This window comes from Prionailurus bengalensis, chromosome A2 (genome assembly GCF_016509475.1).
Source record: "Prionailurus bengalensis isolate Pbe53 chromosome A2, Fcat_Pben_1.1_paternal_pri, whole genome shotgun sequence".
In the NCBI taxonomy this organism is placed as follows: domain Eukaryota; kingdom Metazoa; phylum Chordata; class Mammalia; order Carnivora; family Felidae; genus Prionailurus; species Prionailurus bengalensis.
In genome coordinates this window covers 71,431,080-71,450,935 of record NC_057348.1, presented here as the reverse complement: position 1 = coordinate 71,450,935, position 19,856 = coordinate 71,431,080, and the positions used below count along the sequence as shown (strand labels likewise).

The window sequence follows — 19,856 nt, the reverse complement described above, 5'->3', positions numbered from 1 at the left end:
TTCCTGATGACAAAAGCACACTCAGGGTAGAAGCAGTAATGCGGTCAGGTCACTTCTCAGGGGACAGAAGTGGTGCTGGTTTCACACGTGACAGGTGAGGCTCCACCAGGTGTCCTGGGCTCAGCCGAGGCTGGTGGCCTGACAACTGCTCACAATGAAGGGTCATTCTTATGTGTGACTCACGAAAAGAAATGGGGAGGGGGGGGGAATGAAGGGCCGGGTACCTACTAGGAACTGACCAACATTGCCGCAGACGTCTTAGCTCAGGACACAAGGTAATGGAGTGAAATGAATTACCAAGATAAGGAAACTAAGGAAGGAAATTAAAAAAAAAAAAAAAAAAGGAAAGAAGAAAGAAAGGAGGAAAGAAGCAGCCAATGAGAGCCATTTGCCACAGCACAATGGGGAGAAGGAGAGAGAGGAAAAGGTTGAAAGTATATTATGTAATTGTGAATGTGTGCGGAACAGTTGCAAAATAAATGCTGGGACTGCCCAGAGGACTGCCGTCTGTAAAAAAGGGATGAAACACAGAACAATAGGGCTTCAAGTTGCCAAAGATGTATGCCACATAGCCACAGCCCGAACCCAAGAGAGACCCAAAGTCGTTTCTGAGGAAGAAAAGTCCTTTTCCAGAATTCGAAAGTATTTGATCATTTACCTGTCAATCAGGTTAGCACTAACACCTTTATCTGAAAGTATCTCAGAAAAAAACAGAAGCGATTCATTTATAGATATGTGATCTCAGCAAACCAGACTGATTTCTGAAGAACACTCTAAGGCAAATTTTCATATATAATAACCACAGCAAAATAACATGAGGAAACCCCCCCCGGAAATCCAAGAAGTTTTTGGGTTAGAGACAGTGCTGGCCTACAAGGAAGCCCCTGGCCTCACAACACGCAAATTCTTATCCTAAGCTTGTCATCGGACAGACTCAGGGGTTCACTTTTCAAATGGTGTGCCAGTCAAGTTCATTTTACTAATTAGTAACATGTTTTATAATAAAATTTTTTTTTAAGTAAGGAAAAGCTTGGGAGGGGAAACACTGTTAGGAACTGATAGAAAAGGGAGATGATTTTATTAATTACTCTTAGTCAAGCTCAAATGCCAACCTGTCCTCTTCACAGAGCACATAAATGGTTTCAAGAAACATCTGTCATGTAAGAGGATCTCTCTCAGCTTTGACAGGAAGTAAAGTTCACCTAGTCCAGAACCCACTGGAAGCTCTGAATTACCTGTAACACCCCATTCCCAGGGCTGTCCAATTTCAGGGAGTTCAGGGAGTCCCTCTTTCCTGGGGCAACACTGTGGCCAGTCCTCATTGTCAAATCAGTTCTCCTCACGTTGAACTTAAATCTGTTTCCCTAGAATTTCCAGGCATTTGGCCTACAATCTGATACTGAGATCATGTCAGACCCACCTTCCACAAAATAGCCGAGAAACCCTCAAATATGTGAAGACAGTCAGCACGCCCCCAGCTCTCTCTGCCCACCAGAAAACCCAGATATCTCTCCAGTCTTACAAGGCATGTCTGGATCTTACTCTGCTTGATCCGACGACCATAAATCTGTGTATCCTGAGAACACAGAACACTGGGCTGAGTGGTGTTTTCCAGAGAGAGTTGAAGCACAAGGCTAATAGAGTGTACTTCTGTTTCTGTAGTTGAGAATCCCATTAGCTAGTTTTGGCGGCAAATCTCAGTGCCTAGTAAAAGCGAATTTATAGTTAATTAAAGGCTTCTGTTATTATCATAATTTTTAATCTCCTTGGAGCGATTTCAGTATTTTGATTTTTCAAGATCTTTGAGGACCCTGATTCAGTCATTAAGTGGATTTGAAAACTCCTCGTAAACATCTTTGATGATAATTACACTCAGTGACTTCGTCCCGGAAACAAACAAACACCAAATTGTTAAGTAAAACAAGGCTGGGGGCCAAGCCCAGCAGCCTGCTTCTAGAAACAGCTCACTTGGCTGATGTCCAGCCATCCCTTATCATCCACCCAGTGACTACATCTCCTAACTGCTGTTTAACACAATCCTCATTTTCTGTCTTGGCCTAAGTTGCTTATTAAATGTCTTGCTGAAGTCCCAACACATACTTACTGCATTTTCCTAATCAACCAGTCTCACAATATTGTCAAAGAAAACATAAGCCCGGTCTAGAGTGACCTTTTTCTCAGTGAGCCCGAGAGTCCCAGCGATTACAATTTCATCTTGTAGTAAGACAACAAACTTTTAACAATAAAAATACAGTTTCTTCTGGAACTGGCTCACAAGTCTCTACCTGTGATTTTCAGAATTCATTTTCTTGCTCTCCTTGGAAAGTGCAGAATAACACTCACCAGCTTCAACTTTCCAGCACCTTATCCATTATTTAAGATTGTTCAAAACCATTTGATAGTGGTTCATGGTTACGGGTATAAGGAACCTCAGCCCTCTGGGTCCAGAGAAGCCCATCCGCCCGAGAGATTCTGCTACCCAAGCTTCTGGTCTGCTTTGCAAGCCATGGTCTTACTTCCTGTTCCAGTAGGAAAGGCATTCTTCTTTGTGATGGTCTTGCTGCCCCCTGTTCTGTTCAGAACAGGCCTCGGCCAGCTTCTGAATGCACCCTCAGTTCCTTGTCCCCCGTGCATGTTCACTCAAACACACAAAAAATAAGAGCCAAGTAAGAAGGGAGCTGTTCTGTTCTCATTGCCGTGTGTCACCTGGTCCCAGGGGAACGTGCTTCCCTCTTTCAGACCCTACCTAGTGCTTCAGAGGCCAGTGGAGAGGATGGAGGTCGTCTCCATGTATGCACTTCCTTTCCAGCTCCTGTCTGTAGGCTTTAAAAACCTAACTTTATCAAAGAATTCCGCTGGGACCTCTATTTTTCATATCTGTGCTAGCTTTAAAATTGCTTCTTAATGTTTATTTATTTTTGAGAGAGAGAGAGAGAGAGAGAGAGAGAGAGAGAGAGAGAAAGACTGAGCATGAGCAGGGGAGGGGCAGAGCGAGAGGGAGACATAGGATCTGAAGCAGGCTCTAGGTTCCGAGCTGTCAGCACAGAGCCTGATGTGGGGCTCGAACCCACCAACCGTGAGATTGTGACCTGAACTAAAGTTGGGTGCTTAACAGACTGAGCCACCCAGGCTCGCAGAGTTATATTTACTTTCAATGGTATTCAACTTGCATAATAAACCTGAGACAGCTTCCCCTTGCAAGACTGTAATGGGTAAAGAGAGAGACAGAGACCATGTGGTCTTGGGGGAAGGGGTGAGGGGGGTGGAGCAGGGGAAGCAAAAATGCATACATTTAATAGCTAAGGAAGTCTGAAGGCCAAATCTTCATTACATGCACCAAACAGCCATTTAAAACAAGGTGATTTGTGTATAATGGGGCAAATTTCATGGTCTTGAATAAGTTTGTTAGCTTTTCCAGACCTCACTGCACTTGGTTAAAAAAGAAGGGCAGGTTAGGTCATTCAAGGATTCTACAATTAGCAGTGGCCACAACAGTACCATCCAGCAAGGGGCTCACAAAGTAGCCCCCACCTAAGGATTATGTTCATTCCACTAAGCTGAATATCAACTAGATCCCCATTCATCCAAATCAGCACTCAGAAATAAAATTTGGTCAGCCTATCGGTCTAAGCTCATCCCACCTAATGCTTTGAATATTCAGTCTATGCATTTGTCCCAAACAGTCTTACCCCGTATGGGGGGGAAGTAATGGTGGATGTACGGAGCTATTTGCTGAGGGATGCCTGCGAGCCCATGCATGGCAGTGCCACAAGGCACCCCAGAGTGCGGCACCCAGAAAGTAAGTCTGATCCACAGCCCAAGGAAGCTAGGCAAGGCCTGGGCATGGAGGTGAGGTGCCCAGGGAGGCAAAAACGGTGAGTATTTCAAAGAGGCTAATGAGGTTAGAGGTAAGACCACCTAGGAAGGCAGAGCCTGTACAACACAACTTCAAAGCTGCTATAAAGTCTGGTAGTTTCTCAAATATGTTAAACACACAATTACCATATGACCTACCAACCCCACTCCTAGAAACAGAGCCAAAAGCAGGGCAAGTAAGTGTTGAAACAAAAAAACTCACCCACGAGTGTCCATAACAACACAACAGCTAGCAGACAGAAACAATCCAAAAGGCCCACCAACAGATAAAAAGATACACAGAATGTGGCATAGTCATACAATGGAACATCCTTCAGCCAAGCAAAGGAATGAAGCACTGACATCTGTCTGCTACATTGCGGACGAATCCTGAACATGCTGTGCTACGTGCAAAGAGCCAGACACAAAAGGCCATATATTATATGATTCCACTTCTATGAAATATTCTGAACAGGCAAACAGTCCACAGACACAGAAAGCAGATGAGTGGTTTTCAGGGGCTGTGGAAGAGGAAGGAAGAAAAGTGACTGCTTAATGGGTAGTTTCCTTTTGCAGTGATGAAAATGTCCAGGAATCCATGGTGGCGATGGCTGCACAAGATTCTGAATGTGCCAAGTGGCAATTAATTGCATGCTTTAAAATGGTCAACATGAGTATGTCCCGTCTCACTACTGCAAGTCTGAGCTATAGCAATTAGGCAAGAAAAAGGAATGAAAGGCATCCAGACTGGAAAGAAGTAAAATTGTCTCTATTTGCGGATTACATGATTTTAAGTATAGAAAACCCTAAGGGGCGCTTTGGTGGCTCAGTTGGTTGAGTGTCCACCTCTTGATGTTGGTTTAGGTCATGATCTCATGGTTGTGGGATCAAGCCCCATGTCAGGCTCCACACTGAGCGTGGAGCTTGCTTAGGATTCATTCTCTCTCTCTCTCTCTCTCTCTCTCTCTCTCTCTCTCTCCAAATAAATAAATATTAAAACAAGAAAACTCTAAAGACATGATACCAAAATAAGGTTAGTAAACAAATTCAGTAAAGTTACAGGATACAAAATCAGCATACACAAATCAACTGTATTTCTATACACTAACAATCAGCTATCTGAAAGCGAAATCAAGAAAGCAATCCCACTTACAACAGCATCAAAAATAATGAAATATCTAGGAATACATTTAACCAAGGAGGTTAAAGACATGGATACTGAAAATCATAAGATGTTGATGAAATAAATTAAAGAAGATACAAATAAATGGAGAGAGAGTCCATGTTCTTGGGTTGGAAGAATTAGTTTTTGCTAAAACATCCATAGCACCCAAAGTGATCTACAGATTCAATGTAATCCCTATCACATTTCCAGAAGCATTTTCCACAGAAATAGAAAACATTAACTCATAATGGACAAAAGACCTGAAACCATAAAACCCCTCAAAGTAAACATACAGAGAAGTTTCCTTGACATTGGTCTTGGCAATGATTTCTTTTGGATTTGACACCAAAAGCATAGGCAACAAAGCAAAAGTAAACAAATGGGACTACATCAAACTAAAACACTCCTGCACAGTAAAGGAAATAATTAACAAAATGAAAAGGTAGTCTACACAATGGGAGAGAATGTTTGCAAACCACACATGTGGTAAGGGGTTACTATCCAAACTATATAAGGAACTTCTATCACTCAACTGAAAAAAAACAAATAGTGCAATTTAAAAACGGGCAAAGGATCAAAAATAGACATTTTCCCAAAGGAGACATACAAATGGTCAAGAGGTACATGAAAGGGTGCCCAGCGTCACTAATAATTGGGGAATGCACGTGAGAACCACAACGTGATACCATCTCACACCTGTTAGGATGTCTTATAAAAAAGAAAGAGATAACACATGTTGGCAAGAATATGGAGAAAAGGGAACCCTGTGTACTGCTGGTGGGACTGTAAATTGGTGCAGCCACTGTGGAAAACAGTATGGAGGTTCACCAAACCATTGAAGCTAGAACTCTCATCTGAACCAGCAGTCCCACCTCTGTGTATATACCTGAAGGGAATAAAATCTCAAAGACATGTCTGCACTCCCATGTTCATTACAGTATTATTCACAATAGCCAAGACATGGCAACAGCCTAAATGTCCACAGATGAGTGGATAAAGAAAATGTGGCAGATATAACTGACCAACAAAGCAGGGGTCAGCACACTTGAAAGTCCATGTATAACCTTTGACTCCCCAAAACTTAACTACTATTAGTCTACCATTGACCAGAATCCTCACTGATAATATAAACAGTCCATTAACACAAAATTAGTACATGTATTACATACCGATTCCTACAATAAAGTAAGCTAGAGAAATAAAATGTTAAGAAAATCATAAGGAAGGGGCGCCTGGATGGCTCAGTTGGTTAAGCATCTGGCTCTTGGTTTCGGCTGAGGTCCTGGTCTCATGGTTCGTGAGTTTGAGTACTAACAGTGCAGAGCCTACTTGGACTTCTCTCTCTCTCCGTCTGTCTCTGCCCCTCCCCCACTCACGCACACCCTCTCTCTCTCTCAAATAAACAAATAAAGAAAATCATAAAAAATAAAGAAGATCATAAGGAAGAAAAAATGTATTTATGGTCCTTATTGAAAAAAGCACAAATATAAATGGACCTGCAAAGTTCAAACCATGTTGCTTAAGGGCCAGTTGTGTGTGTGGGTGTGTATAAATGCATATGTGTGTGTATAATGGAATATTATTCAGTCATAATAAAAGAAAGAAATCTTGTCATTTGTGACAACATGGATGGACCTTGAAGGTATCACACCAAGTGAAATAAGTGAGACAAAAAAAAAAAAAAAAGGGCAAATACTGAATGGTATCACTTATATGTCAAGTCCAAAAATAGGAAAAAGAAAAGTCAAACTCACAGAATGAGAGACTAGAAGGCTGGTTGCCAGGGGCTGGGGCTGCAGAAATGGGGAGATGCTATTCAAAGAGTGTAAGCTTTCATTCATAAGATGAATAAGTCCTGAGGATCTATGTATAGCATGGTGACCAGGGTTAACAATACCATATTGCATACTTGAAATCTGCCAAGAGAACAGATCTTAAGAGTTCTCACCACATACATAAGAAAAGATAACTGTGAGGTGATGGATGTGCTAATTAACTTGGTGTTAATCATTTTGCAACATATACATATATCAAATCATCACTTTGTACACTTAAAAAATACAGTTTCAGTCATCAATTACACTGACGTAAAGCTGGAAAAAATAAGCTGGTCAAATGGTCAATTTCATATTATGTGTATTTCACCACAGGTTTTTTTTTTTTAAGTTGAAAAACACACATAAACTGGGCTGCAGCCAGGTGAATGAACCAGCTGCGCCCCTAACCAGGACCCTCCTTTCATCTTCTCTCCGGCCAGCCTGTATGGCTCATGCCTGAAGTTTCCTGCCTCTGAGCAGAAAGGATAAACCTAAGGAGCTCGAATGTCAGCGCGATATAAATTACGGCGGGGGAAAAAAAAGAAACAACGTGATGCATGGCTGAGGATCTAAAAGAGGAATGTCCACCATTGTTTGTGATTATGGATCACATCACAATCTAATAGCAATTTTTATTTAATCAATAATTTCCATGCTGAACAGACAGCCCTGTTACAGAGAATCGACAGGCAGGTACTGATAGCGACAAGCCTCGTTATTAATCTTTCCTCTGCTGGCTTATCAGCCAAACTACTGTAAAAGGCACCGCCAAGATGGATTTTAGAAGCCACCTTTCTCCTCTTGCCCCTTTTCTTCTTCTCTCTCCCATAACATATCACATAACGTAGACTCTACATTTATTTGAGTAACCTGGGGCTTGAGTGGCATAAAAAGGCAGTTCACATTAAGCAATTTCACAAATCAGTGGGACCTCGACCATCGCTCAGGGTTGGCCATTATAGGCTAATAAATCATACTTTCTCTTTGAGTTGTCAATCGCCAAAAAGCTTTGTACAAACGTTGGCATCTGTAATTCCGTAAAGGCTTTTCATCTTGAAATAAGATGCTCTAGACTGATAACAAGAATAATCCCCTCTTGATCAAGAAAAAAAAAAATCTGCATTTTAGCAATTAAAGCTGCTGCCAGAAGCCAAAAGGCTCAGTACTGAGACTCTAGTGAAGTTTATCTCCGCAAAACACAAGGAGAATACAGTGAGGGTTGTGTTGTATTTGCAGTCGGAACTGCTTTATCTTGCCCTGGGAAATGTGCCCTCTCTCCCCAGGTGGGACAGGAGAGGAAGGTGTGAGAACTTCCCATGCTTCCTGGAAAAGCCACTGGGAAGCCCTGCTCCTCCTGAACCAGGTACATAAAGAAGCGTCCTCCCCAGCGCAATCTGGTGACGCTGACAGGTGACAGGTGTTTTGTTCTCCTGACGAGGAAGACATTTTCAGAACTTCAGATTATTCATTCCTAACTAGAAAAAAAGGCACACCCCAAATTAAAACAGTGACAAAGAGAAATGTTAATAATCACAAAAAACCATCAGTAAGTGGGCCCTAAAAACTTGAGTAACACTTACAGCCGCCATGTTCTGTAAGTCATCAGAGATCATTCTCCAACAGACCCAACCATTTTGCTTTAAAGAGAGACAGCAGGGTCGCGCTACCCTCAGGTAATGAGCCGGGGGCCATGCACACAAAACACAGGGGTCCTATGGGCGAAACTACCTTCCGGGTGCTCAGCTGGCAACCCGGAAGCTTCTGACTGCTCTCTGAAGGTCATTTACAACATCCACATGAGCTGCAAAAACGGTCACTGTCTGACATCTCCAAATTCCCAAATTAAAAAAAAAAAAAAGTTTAAAATAACTTCCACTGCAGAGTCTCACTTCTGGCCCTGCCCCATTTAATACATTGCTGGTACAGCTTCTGGAGCTCTGCAGTGTTCGGCCCTGACCTTTCTGTGGCTCATACCTGTTCACTCCTTCTTCTCATCAGAAACCTCTGAATTCTCCTTACTCCACCTGGACCAGAAGTCACACTCCCAGTTCAGCAAGCAGGTCCCAGGAAACTCACTGTGCTTTAATCTCACTTCCGGTTGCCCTCTGCCTCCAGGAGCACTGTGGTTCTGTATCACCACACTACTCACCACTCTTCAAAACCAAAAGCACAGGATGTAATTGTATCTCTAACCCCACAAAGTGTCAAAAACCCCAGCCTTTTATCATATTAGCCACTATCACAGATAAAATTCTCCTGTACTTTCCACTTCCATTAACTTCTTCCTGTGGTCACTTCCACACAGAAGCCCCAACACCTCCCCATAATGGTCTTTCCCTATTTGAATCCACCTGTCTTTTCAAGACCATGTCCAAATCCACAAGACCTTTCTCTTAAGACTTAACCTTACCTGTTTTCCTGCTGCTCTGCCTGTACCTCTGTAGTCCTCCCAATAATCTTCCCCATATGTTCCCCTTACTCAAAGGGGCAGACATAAAAGATATATGTGCCCGCTCTTGTTCCCTCTCACTGGCCCTGACCATGACCCCAACTCTGGAAGTCTGACATGCAGGAGGCTCTTTTCTTCTAACACTATGCCTGCAATTTGTGTAGTGGCCACCAGGTGGTGATGATGCATCGTTAACAGGTAAAATCACCAGCCTACACAGGTGAGAGTGAATCAATGACATATTCATAGCTTTTTTATGAAAAGTCTTTACATATTCTTTTTTAAAATTTTGATGAAAAATCTCCTTAATCTCTCCATTCTTCAATTAATTAAGTTGATTAGTACTTATTCTTCCTCATATTTGAATAATGCTTTAGAGTTTTCAAAGGCTTGCGTTATATGATCTCATTCTGTCCCTACTAAAAAAATAAAAATAAAAAACCCTGTGAGGAAAGTGGGATGGTATTAACATCTCCACTTTACAAATGAGAAACCGGGGCTGAAATTATAGAATGACTTACTCAGATTCAGAAACAGTTCTTGGCAGATGTAGGAATCAGAGATAAATGCCCTCCTTCCCACTCACTGATTAATGCTAGTTTTACTGGTAATTGGATGGGGTGGGTTTGGGGTGGCTTACATTTAAGGTCTTGGCCTATCCTTTAAGGATATGCCACTTATAGCTACCTTGCCAACATTAATTGTTCTAGAAATGAAAAAAAATTCATCTATGGCAGTATTTAGCTGATCCCAGAAAAGACTAAATGTCCCTGAATTTTCAAAAAAGTCCTTGCATTAGAAAATTGCTTTCTGTTTCTGGAGCTCTGTTTTCTGTCAAAGCAGGAGCCTGATCACCATGCTTGCCATGATCTCAGAAGCTGAAGTCTGAGTGACTTCTCTTGGTCTGCAAAAAAAACAGTGCTGGAATTTCTTTACCAAGACAAAGGACTTGGCTGGTAAGAGTCCTTGCTGAGTACCGAGTGCCTGACCTTAAAAATGTTGCTTTAAAATTAAGATCTGTAAATCTGTACATATACACACATGTACACAAACGCACATACACACCCAAATACATACCCACAAGTGTACACACATACCACGCATGTACACACACAGGCACACCACATACATGTATATTTAATAGCATTTTGTTTGAGACTAACAAGCTCATCTTTTCTTTTTTTTTTTTTTTAATTTTTTTTAACGTTTATTTATTTCTGAGACAGAGAGAGACAGAGCATGAACGGGGGAGGGTCAGAGAGAGGGAGACACAGAATCTGAAACAGGCTCCAGGCTCTGAGCTGTCAGCACAGAGCCCGATGCGGGGCTCGAACTCACGGACCGCGAGACCATGACCTGAGGCGAAGTCGGCCGCTTAACTGACTGAGCCATCCAGGCGCCCTGCTCATCTTTTCTTTATAATCTGAACATTCTAGAGCACACTCAAGGAGAAAATTTATCTTAAATCACAAATATCCTTTTTTTTTGTTTTGTTTTCCACACCACAAGAGGAAAGATTTGGGACAGAACAGGTGGCAGTTTTGCACAACCCCCCCCCCCCAAGGGATATTTGGCAATGTCTGGAAAGACTTTGGGTTGTTACAATGGGGGAGGTTCCCTCCCGGAATCTAGTGGGCAGAGGTCAGCAATGCTGCTAACGGTCCCATGACAAGGTCAAGGATGGCCCTCACATCAAAGAATTCTCTGCGTTATTGTGCCGAGGGTGAGAAGCCTTGGTTTTGGGTGACCACCAAAGAGAACTTTGAGAAGGACATCAGGACAACAGAACATATAATAGCATGAGGCTCTGAATCTCAACACTGCAGAGGCAAGAATAAGGAGGGATGTACAGTATAAGGAACAGACCTGGAGACCTCTCTCCAGTCCTTCTCTCTCAGGAGTGGATGAACCAGGGACCCTTCGGCATCTCTATGCAATTATTAATTTCAGGGTGACATACCAACCCCAACACGGCCTGAATACCAACCTGAACCATATTTTTTATGGGCAACATACATGAAACTTAGCAGCCGGTAAATGTCTTTATACTTTTCACTTCTATGATTATTTTTGAAGATTTTACTTTTAAGTAATCTCTACACTCAATGTGGGGCTCGAACTTACAACCCGAGATCAAGAGTCCCACGCTCCATTGACTGAGTCAGCCAGGTGCCCCTACGCTTATCACTTTTAGAAAGAGAATCACTAATATTTCATGGAGTATAATTTTTAGCTAATTCCCTCAACAGTTTTAAGAGGTAAATACTATTATTCTCCTTATTTCATAAGGAGGAAATGTGATGTGTCTTGGGTAGAGAGCAGGCTTTGAACCTGGGTCTGTCAGCTTTGAAATGTACATCGCACAGGAGTACAGTGGCAAGCCCAAGTATTCTTTCGGATCAGGTGCCATGTATTCTTACAAAGTCATCATCACCGTCACCATCATGCCTCACAAGTCGACCCCCACACTCTGCTCTGACCTGAACTATTTCCACCTGTTTCCCAGGGGTCTTTTCTGATATTCCTTATGTACTTCTCTCCCTCCTGTTAAGTCCCCAGAATCACAACTACACAATTCTGGCTTCATTACGTCCTGCCTCATATGCAATCACTATGCTTTTATGATTCTTTGTCTCCCCCTTGCAATGAGAATGACCAGTCCTGGAGGATTAGGTCTAAGTCCTGTGGACAGTGTGCCCACCATGAGGCTGGGGCAGGGAGGCGGCATGCCTGCTTCACCCAACACTCTTCTGGTGAGCAGTTGAGCAAATGCCTGATCTACTAATGTCAGCCTCTCTCTCTCCTGATAAACAACAGGACACACTGTACTGGGCAAGATCTGCTACAGGCAAGTATATTTCAACAAGGTACACAGCCCAGCCAAAGTGACCATCAATCCTTCTTGTATGAAGTGGGTCTACTCAGAATATTCCAGAGAATCTTACCTGAAGTATCATTCAGGACCAGCTCAGAGGAAAATCCTCTCCAAATGGCAGGAAGAGTTGCTTGGATTAAGAATTCCCATGAAGTATTTCAGCAGGGTACTATGAAACATTTTTGGGGTACACCACAGCAGAACAAATTTAAGAAAGACATCTTACTTAAAACACTGGTTTCTTTTTTTAATTTTTTTTTCTCAGAGAGAGAGGACCAGGGTGGCGGGGGGGGGGGGCGGGGGGAGAGGGAGAGGGACAGAGAGAGAATCCCAAGCAGGCTCCATGCTCAGCATGGAGCCCGACACAGGGCTCGATCCCATGACCCTGGGATGATGACCTGAGCCAAAATCAAGAGTCAGATGCCCAACGGAGCCACCCAGGTGCCCCTTCAAAATATTGATTTCTTATTCTTTGTTCAAGAGGTAAGAACCCTTACTCAGTAAAAGAGAAATTTTAATTCCACAATTACTCAAGTAATTCATATACCACCTCTGAGAAGTGTTAAATGCAATTATTCTGGAGGGCACTTAATCTACAGGGTTGAAAAGATCCTGGGAAAAAGATGGCAAGGGACTGTGTTCTCCAAAACCCCACCTGGGGGCAGCCATCTGTAACAGACTGTACATCCCACCTCACCCCCACCTCCCCGACTGCAAGGGGGGTGCTCGCCAGGGCACCCAGGTGGGTTGCCAGGCAGTAAGTGGGCACCTGAGAGGAAGCCTGTTTGCCGTCCCTATCCTAAGGACTATCTAATGCAAATCTTTCACTTGCTTTTACTAAACTGAGGTCCAAGGAGGTTAAATGGCTGGGCCAAGTCCCATCTGTTAGAACTACACTGGGAAGAATGGTTCCTGGCCTCAGTCAAGTGCATGTTCAGCAACGAGGAATATAAAATAAGCCTTGGAGCAGACTCCCAGAAGCCACAGACCCAACAGCATGGCTCCCCTCCCCTCCCCTCCCCCACTCAACCCTGAAAAAACAAATACATAAAACAAAGAGAGGGGAGGCACTCTTTTCCACCTCTGTCTGTTTCTCATTAGGCCTACTGCATGTGATCTCTGCTTGGCCTTGGATGCTGGGGACTGCATTTATTTCCATGGCTGTTTCACGGTGTGATAAGTGAGAAAATAACGTTCTGAAGGGTCATGTGGTTCCAGGGAGGTCATCCCCAGGGTCAGGGCAGAGATGGGGCTGCCACTCAGAATGTCGCTGGCCCTGGGAGGCCTTCCCTGGTGGACCACACAGCCCTTCGTGCCCCCCACTCAGGCTAATCTCCTGAGTGTCTCTATGGGAACGATTTCTGCAGGTGCAGCCCAGTCAGTAACTTTAAAAAGAACGTGACCCTTGAGGCGCAATTGTCAGAGGATAGCTTTGAAGTTTGTGGTTCTTAGTCTGCATTTTACACGCAGTATTTCCAAATAATTAGAGTAACTAAATTAACTAGCAACTCCATGTAGGGAAAATGAGATCAAAATCTCCACTCATTCGTTTTACGTTTTATGTGCACACAAGACTAATTTCTGCCTCGTATCTGAGACCGCGATCACATCTTACACTTTTCTCTTAGGTAAAGATACACAATGCAACTTTAGCAAAGGGATCAAAATTAGATGGAAAATATTTAAAATGCAAATTCAGGATCACGGTATTAATATGAAAATAATGTCTTCAACACATCCTCACTTCCCCGTATTTCTACGGATGCACCAATTCTTCACAGATTAGATGTGCCTTCTTTACATCTAAATCTCTAGGATATTAAAAAGAAAGCCCTTCATTTTCATGCTGCCTATGTACAGAATTTGTTTTCAAATGGCAGCAAAGGTGATTATAACTGTATTCTTCTGATAAAGGGAACTACAGCATGCTTTAGAGATCAAAATTTGCAGCATAGGAAAGCATTTAAAATCCACGTAGGTGGTTAATCACTCTACAAAAAGGTGAATTTCTGACACCATGCTTAAAAGATACAAATGGAGCACAGGGACTTAAATGCCACCCAGTTGAGGCTGGGACTAATATAGACACAACTCACGTTCTCTGCCCTTGGGCCCCACTGGCAGGAGAAAACACCCTCCTCGTGGAATTGCCTCAGGCCCTCTCTGCGGGCTCATTCTGCTAGGGATGGGTGGGGAATAAACAAAGGCTAGTATCCAAACTCTATAAAGAGCTCACCAAACTCCACACCCGAAAAACAAATAATCCAGTGAAGAAATGGGCAGAAGACGTGAATAGACACTTCTCTAAAGAAGACATCCAGATGGCCAACAGGCACATGAAAAGATGCTCAACATAACTCCTCATCAGGGAAATACAAATCAAAACCACACTCAGATATCACCTCACGCCCGTCAGAGCGGCTAAAATGAACAAATCAGGAGACTACAGATGCTGGCGAGGATGTGGAGAAACGGGAACCCTCTTGCACTGTCGGTGGGAATGCAAACTGGTGCAGCCGCTCTGGAAAACAGTGTGGAGGTTCCTCAAAAAATTAAAAATAGATCTACCCTATGACCCAGCAATAGCACTGCTAGGAATTTACCCAAGGGATACAGGAGTACTGAGGCAGAGGGGCATTTGTACCCCAATGTTTATAGCAGCACTTTCAACTATAGCCAAATTATGGAAAGAGCCTAAATGTCCATCAACTGATGAATGGATAAAGAAATTGTGGTTTATATACACAATGGAATACTACTTGGCAATGAGAAAGAATGAAATCTTGCCTTTTGTAGCAACGTGGATGGAACTGGAGAGTGTTATGCTAAGTGAAATAAGTCATACAGAGAAAGACAGATACCATATGTTTTCACTCTTGTGTGGATCCTGAGAAACTTAACAGAAGACCATGGGGAAGGGGAAGGAAAAAAAAGAAGAGGTTAGAGAGGGAGGGAGCCAAACCATAAGAGACTCTTAAAAACTGAGAACAATCTGAGGGTTGATGGGGGGTGGGAGTGAGGGGAGGGTGGGTGATGGGTATTGAGGAGGGCACCTATTGGGATGAGCACTGGGTGTGGTCTGGAAACCAATTTGACAACAAATTTCATATTTAAAAAAAATAAATAAAGCAAACTACTCTGTGAATGTGAAAAAAAAAACCGTTAAAAAATAACGTGACTATTTACAGACCTTAGGAAAGAACACTGTATGTGTTATTTCTAAGCCAGAAAGGGGGTTACTTCACTGAAACAGAATGTAAGGAAGGACAGTGCTAGAGCAAACAGGTGGCCATTGGGGATGGTGATTAAATTACTTTTATTCAGCTCCCAGGCTCCCAGCAGTGATGTTTGCAAGCACACGCGGCCACTGAGCGGTGGCGACCCAAAGGAGGCGCGCATCCTCCGCAAACCCTGAGGGGACGTCCAATGTCATTCAGAAACAAAGCGTGCGGGTTTCGGAGAACCTGGGACTGACTGACAGGTGCTCAAGCTGTATGCGTTTCAGACGCCTCAACCCTCCTAGAGCAGAAGATGGGTTCTACCTTCCAGGACAGAATTAACGCAAGAGGGAAGTGGGTCTCAGGAAGGTTTGGAAGCCTCGCTCATCCATGAGAGAAGCCAAGCGAAAAGACAGAAGTGGAATTTTTTACATTCCAACAAAAATTACAACTTCACCTCGGCTCGGGTCATGATCTCATGGTTCATGGGTTTGAGCCCCACATTGGGCTCTGCACCCGCTTCGGGTTCTCTGTCTCCCTCTCCCTGCCCCTCCCCTACTCTCTTTCTCTCTCAAAAATAAACAAACTTAAAAAAAAATACAACAAAACCAGAAACACTTCAAGGACCAATATTCTACAACTGTCAGAGATACATTTAAAATTAAGATTCAGGGACACCTGGGTGGCTCAGTTGGTTAAGTCTGACTCTTGATTTTGGCCCAGGTTATGATCTCATAGTTCCATGAGTTCGAGCCCCGCGCCGGGCTCTGCACTGACAGTGTGGAGCCTGCTTAGGATTCTGTCTCCCTCTCTCTCTGCCCCTCCCCCACTTGTTCTCTTCCCACCCCACCCCCGTTCTCTCAAAAGAAATAAAAATAAGCTTTAAAAAAGTAAAAAAAAATAAAGATTCATGTCTTTTGTAACATACAATACACAGCAGCAAAAAGACAGTCTAATTAATTTGGAGTTGAAGTTTGGAAAATGTGGACTTTTCGACTTATTTTGAGTCATTAGAATACGTGCTTTCAGATGTCGAGGGAAGAAAAAGCACTTGCATCTTGACAAATCAATAATAAATTCCGTCTTAATCAAAGGCACTTTGAATTAATTTTTGTACCGTACCTCCTTCCTACACTCTCGTTCGTTCTATTTTAACTGACACCAAGGAAGGGACAAAGTATAACAGAAACGTGGTTCACAAAAGTACACATCTATCTTCCTAGCTTCTGGGCACAGAAATAAATTTATGACAAATTTAATACTAGCTTGAGAGTAACTAAGCCCAATTATAATTATCTGGCTGGGAAGAGAAATTAATTAAACGTCCTGGTGATAAAGACCCCACAGCAAACCTAGAAGAAACACACCCATGGAAGAGGACAGGCGCTTGAAATAAAGGAGAGGAGAAGGGAAAGGCAATATTTAGCCCATCTGCTGGGACAGTAATGGGACGAGGTCATCTTTTCAAGAGAACACGGAGTGCATTACCCTGGAAATGAGACTACCTGGCGGGCAAAGCCAGCCGGGTCCCTAATTCTCCTCTTCAACTTTGTGATTTGCTAATGGGAAACACATGTCTCCCTTTTGCACCAAGTTCAAATGACTCTGGAATTCCAACCGTGCAGCTCAGCGACTGAACCAGAACAAGGGGAGAACTTGTCAGGATTTAAGAGCTTTCAGCAAAGCCCTTCAATCGCAGCCAGCACCCTATTCCACGGAAGGATATCAATTATAGATAGTGACTTGCTTTAGCAGGCAGTCGGGACTGTCAGACACTAGATAGACAGCCATGAAGAATCATGAATCTTTCTATTAACTGTAAGAGGGGGAAAAAGAATGGGTCATGGCTATAAATAAGGCAGAGCATCAGAATGGTTTAACACCTTGCCTCTTGGTTGTACGTAGCATGAAAATGCAACTAATTCCCAAAATGTCCTCTCTCTGAGGAAAGCTGTGGGAATGGAAACAGTTAATACTGCCCTCCGTCTTTAAGAAAGTGGGTTTCGCAACTGGCATTTTTTCCACCTGCCACCAAAATAATGAGGTGGACGTGAAGTAGCTTTTCCTTCAATCAACAAAAAAATAAAGTGTCCATGCTACAGCAGGCCATTGCTGGTGCTAACGAGACAGCCGTGAGTGGGAAGGTGCTCGTGCATCCTGCAAAGTGAAATCAACTTAAACGCATGAATTTGGACTTTCCACACTTCAGATAACAAGTAAAAAGCTGGAAAATACGTGATATAAACTGGTATTTTTGTTTATGTCACTGCAAATCATAACTTTAATCCACTTAATTTGCATAATTTATCTCAGACTAAAATTAACATCAAAAGTAATATATTGGATTTTCCCCTAATCCTGACCTGAGTAACTCCTACCTGATTTGGGATAAAAAATTTCCACTGTACGTGGATTTGTTTATAATTTTTACGATACAACAGACAACACAGTGGTCATTCAAGGCGACAGTTTAAGCAGACATTCCTTCAAACTACTCAGATCTCTCTATGAAAACATCATCACTACCCAAAACCTTTCGCCCCTGAGATTAAGTACAAACACCTACAAGAGTCACAGTCTTGTAAAAGCTTTCACATGAAACAGCGAAAAGGTGGAGTTATTACCAGAATTCCCCCAAAATGCGACCTCCAACCTGGTGCCTCATGAGGAGCACAATTCCTTTTAAATGTAGGCTCAGAGGAAGCTCCCATTCCATCCCCGCATTTGATAACAGCTGAACCATAATTACAGCCCCCCTTGGAAATTACAATGACCTATCCGCAGAGAAGGCACCAGGAGATGGGGACGTTGTCAAAAGCAAGCAGCCCAGACAGCATCTCGTTCGTGATGGCAGTTTGCATGCAAACAATTTCCCCCTTGTGGATGTCTGTCCACTCGTTGTATCACAAAGGGTATTCCTGACATCCTTCCTCTTCGGGAAAATTTGCCTACCCGAAAAGAAAAATTCCAAACTTTTTTTTTCCCCCTTTAGTATTGCAATGTCTGTGGTTCCCATTAAAAGTCAGCAAGCAAAAAGGGCCATTAAGTAAGGCTTGGCTTAGAAATAACACTTGCATCAAATTAAAGAGAGAGAGTCGAATTAGGTTCATGGAAAAATCTGGAAATACACCTTAATTAAAAACATTTGACTTTCTAGGTTCTTGCTGCGCTGAGAAATCTCTAATTCTTCCTGCACAATTATAAGGGGACATGATTACAAAAGAAACGTTTGGGGGGGGGGGGGAAACCCTGCTGATGTCATCATGTTAACTTCCCAAAACATCCTGTACATAACGGATCTCAAAACCTGGCAAACCTAAGACTATAATGTGATGGCAGCGTGCAGAATATATTACAGAGGATGAGCCAAGTTGCGGAAGACACACTGGGGGAGCTCACGAGGCCCATGAAAAACGTAGGCTGTGTCAGGGGATGTATAATTTTAGTGCTTAAATGGAGAAGGGCTCTCAAGAAGTATGGATCATCTACAATTAAAAGTTACTATAAAAGAAAAGAGACTGGAGGTAGTGTGTGTGATGTGTGCACGTGTGCTGGGTGGACAAAGAGTCCCCATGAAAGCTGTTCTGTCAGATCTTCTGTCACATTAAAAGCTGATGAAAAGGCCACACTCTGATGAAGCTGATGAAAAGACCATCCTTAATGCCTCGATGGGACCCCTGTGCTTCTGCACAGGAGTGTGTGTGAGCCTACAGCTTTTTATCCTCTATCATCGGAAGGCCCTTCCATCTCAGTTGCTCCTGGTCCCTGCTAGGGAGGTTCCTCTGGTGTGAAAGAAAAGTCCCAAATAAGATGAAGCACTGGTAAAGGAAATATGCCCACTCAGGTATGTGGGAGTGGGGAGGGCACTGCATTATCGGAAACAATACTAGGGCGGGGTGGGGGGGGGGGTGGGCAGCAAAGACTCCTGAACCTGGAAGAATGAGACAGAGCGTGGATCTCAATGTGACCATGTTGCTGGTCTCAAAAGCACACGCCACAGGATACATTTTAAAATACACATCACTCTTTCCATGAGACTCTCCGCCCTGCAAGGCTTGGCCGGAAGTCAAGAAATGGTGCTAATGGCTTCTCCAAGCATCTACCTATCTCACACAGAGTACTAATTGCCTCATAAAATAGTGGGAGGCTCCTCAGATGGTGAGAGTTTGGAAGAAGAAGGCAGAACGGAAAAAAGGAATCCCCCACCTCTAAAATTTTTTCTGCTGTTGCCGGGTCTTAGAGAGGAGAATCAAACTTGGTTAAAAGGTTAATAATAATTCATGTCCAGCTTACTATTACTCAATAACCATCAAAGACGCTAACTCAAAATAGTGTTTTCTGGCTTACAGGATCAGAGTCATTACACTCTCTATTGAAGACTTTATTGAATTTTACACTAAGCTTTAGCTGACTGAACAGGTCAAGCACCGTGGCTCAGAGTTTTCTTTATTCTCAGAAAAGTCATAAAGCCCTCTCC

The 19,856-nt window shown here is 43.1% G+C and overlaps 1 protein-coding gene across 7 annotated transcripts in view; it reads right to left on the bottom strand.

Annotated features, from left to right (window-relative positions):
- The window catches only part of GLI3 (GLI family zinc finger 3), a 279,721-nt gene that overhangs the window by 50,445 nt on the left and 209,420 nt on the right, over nt 1–19,856 (bottom strand). The gene's annotated exons all lie outside the window — the stretch shown is intronic.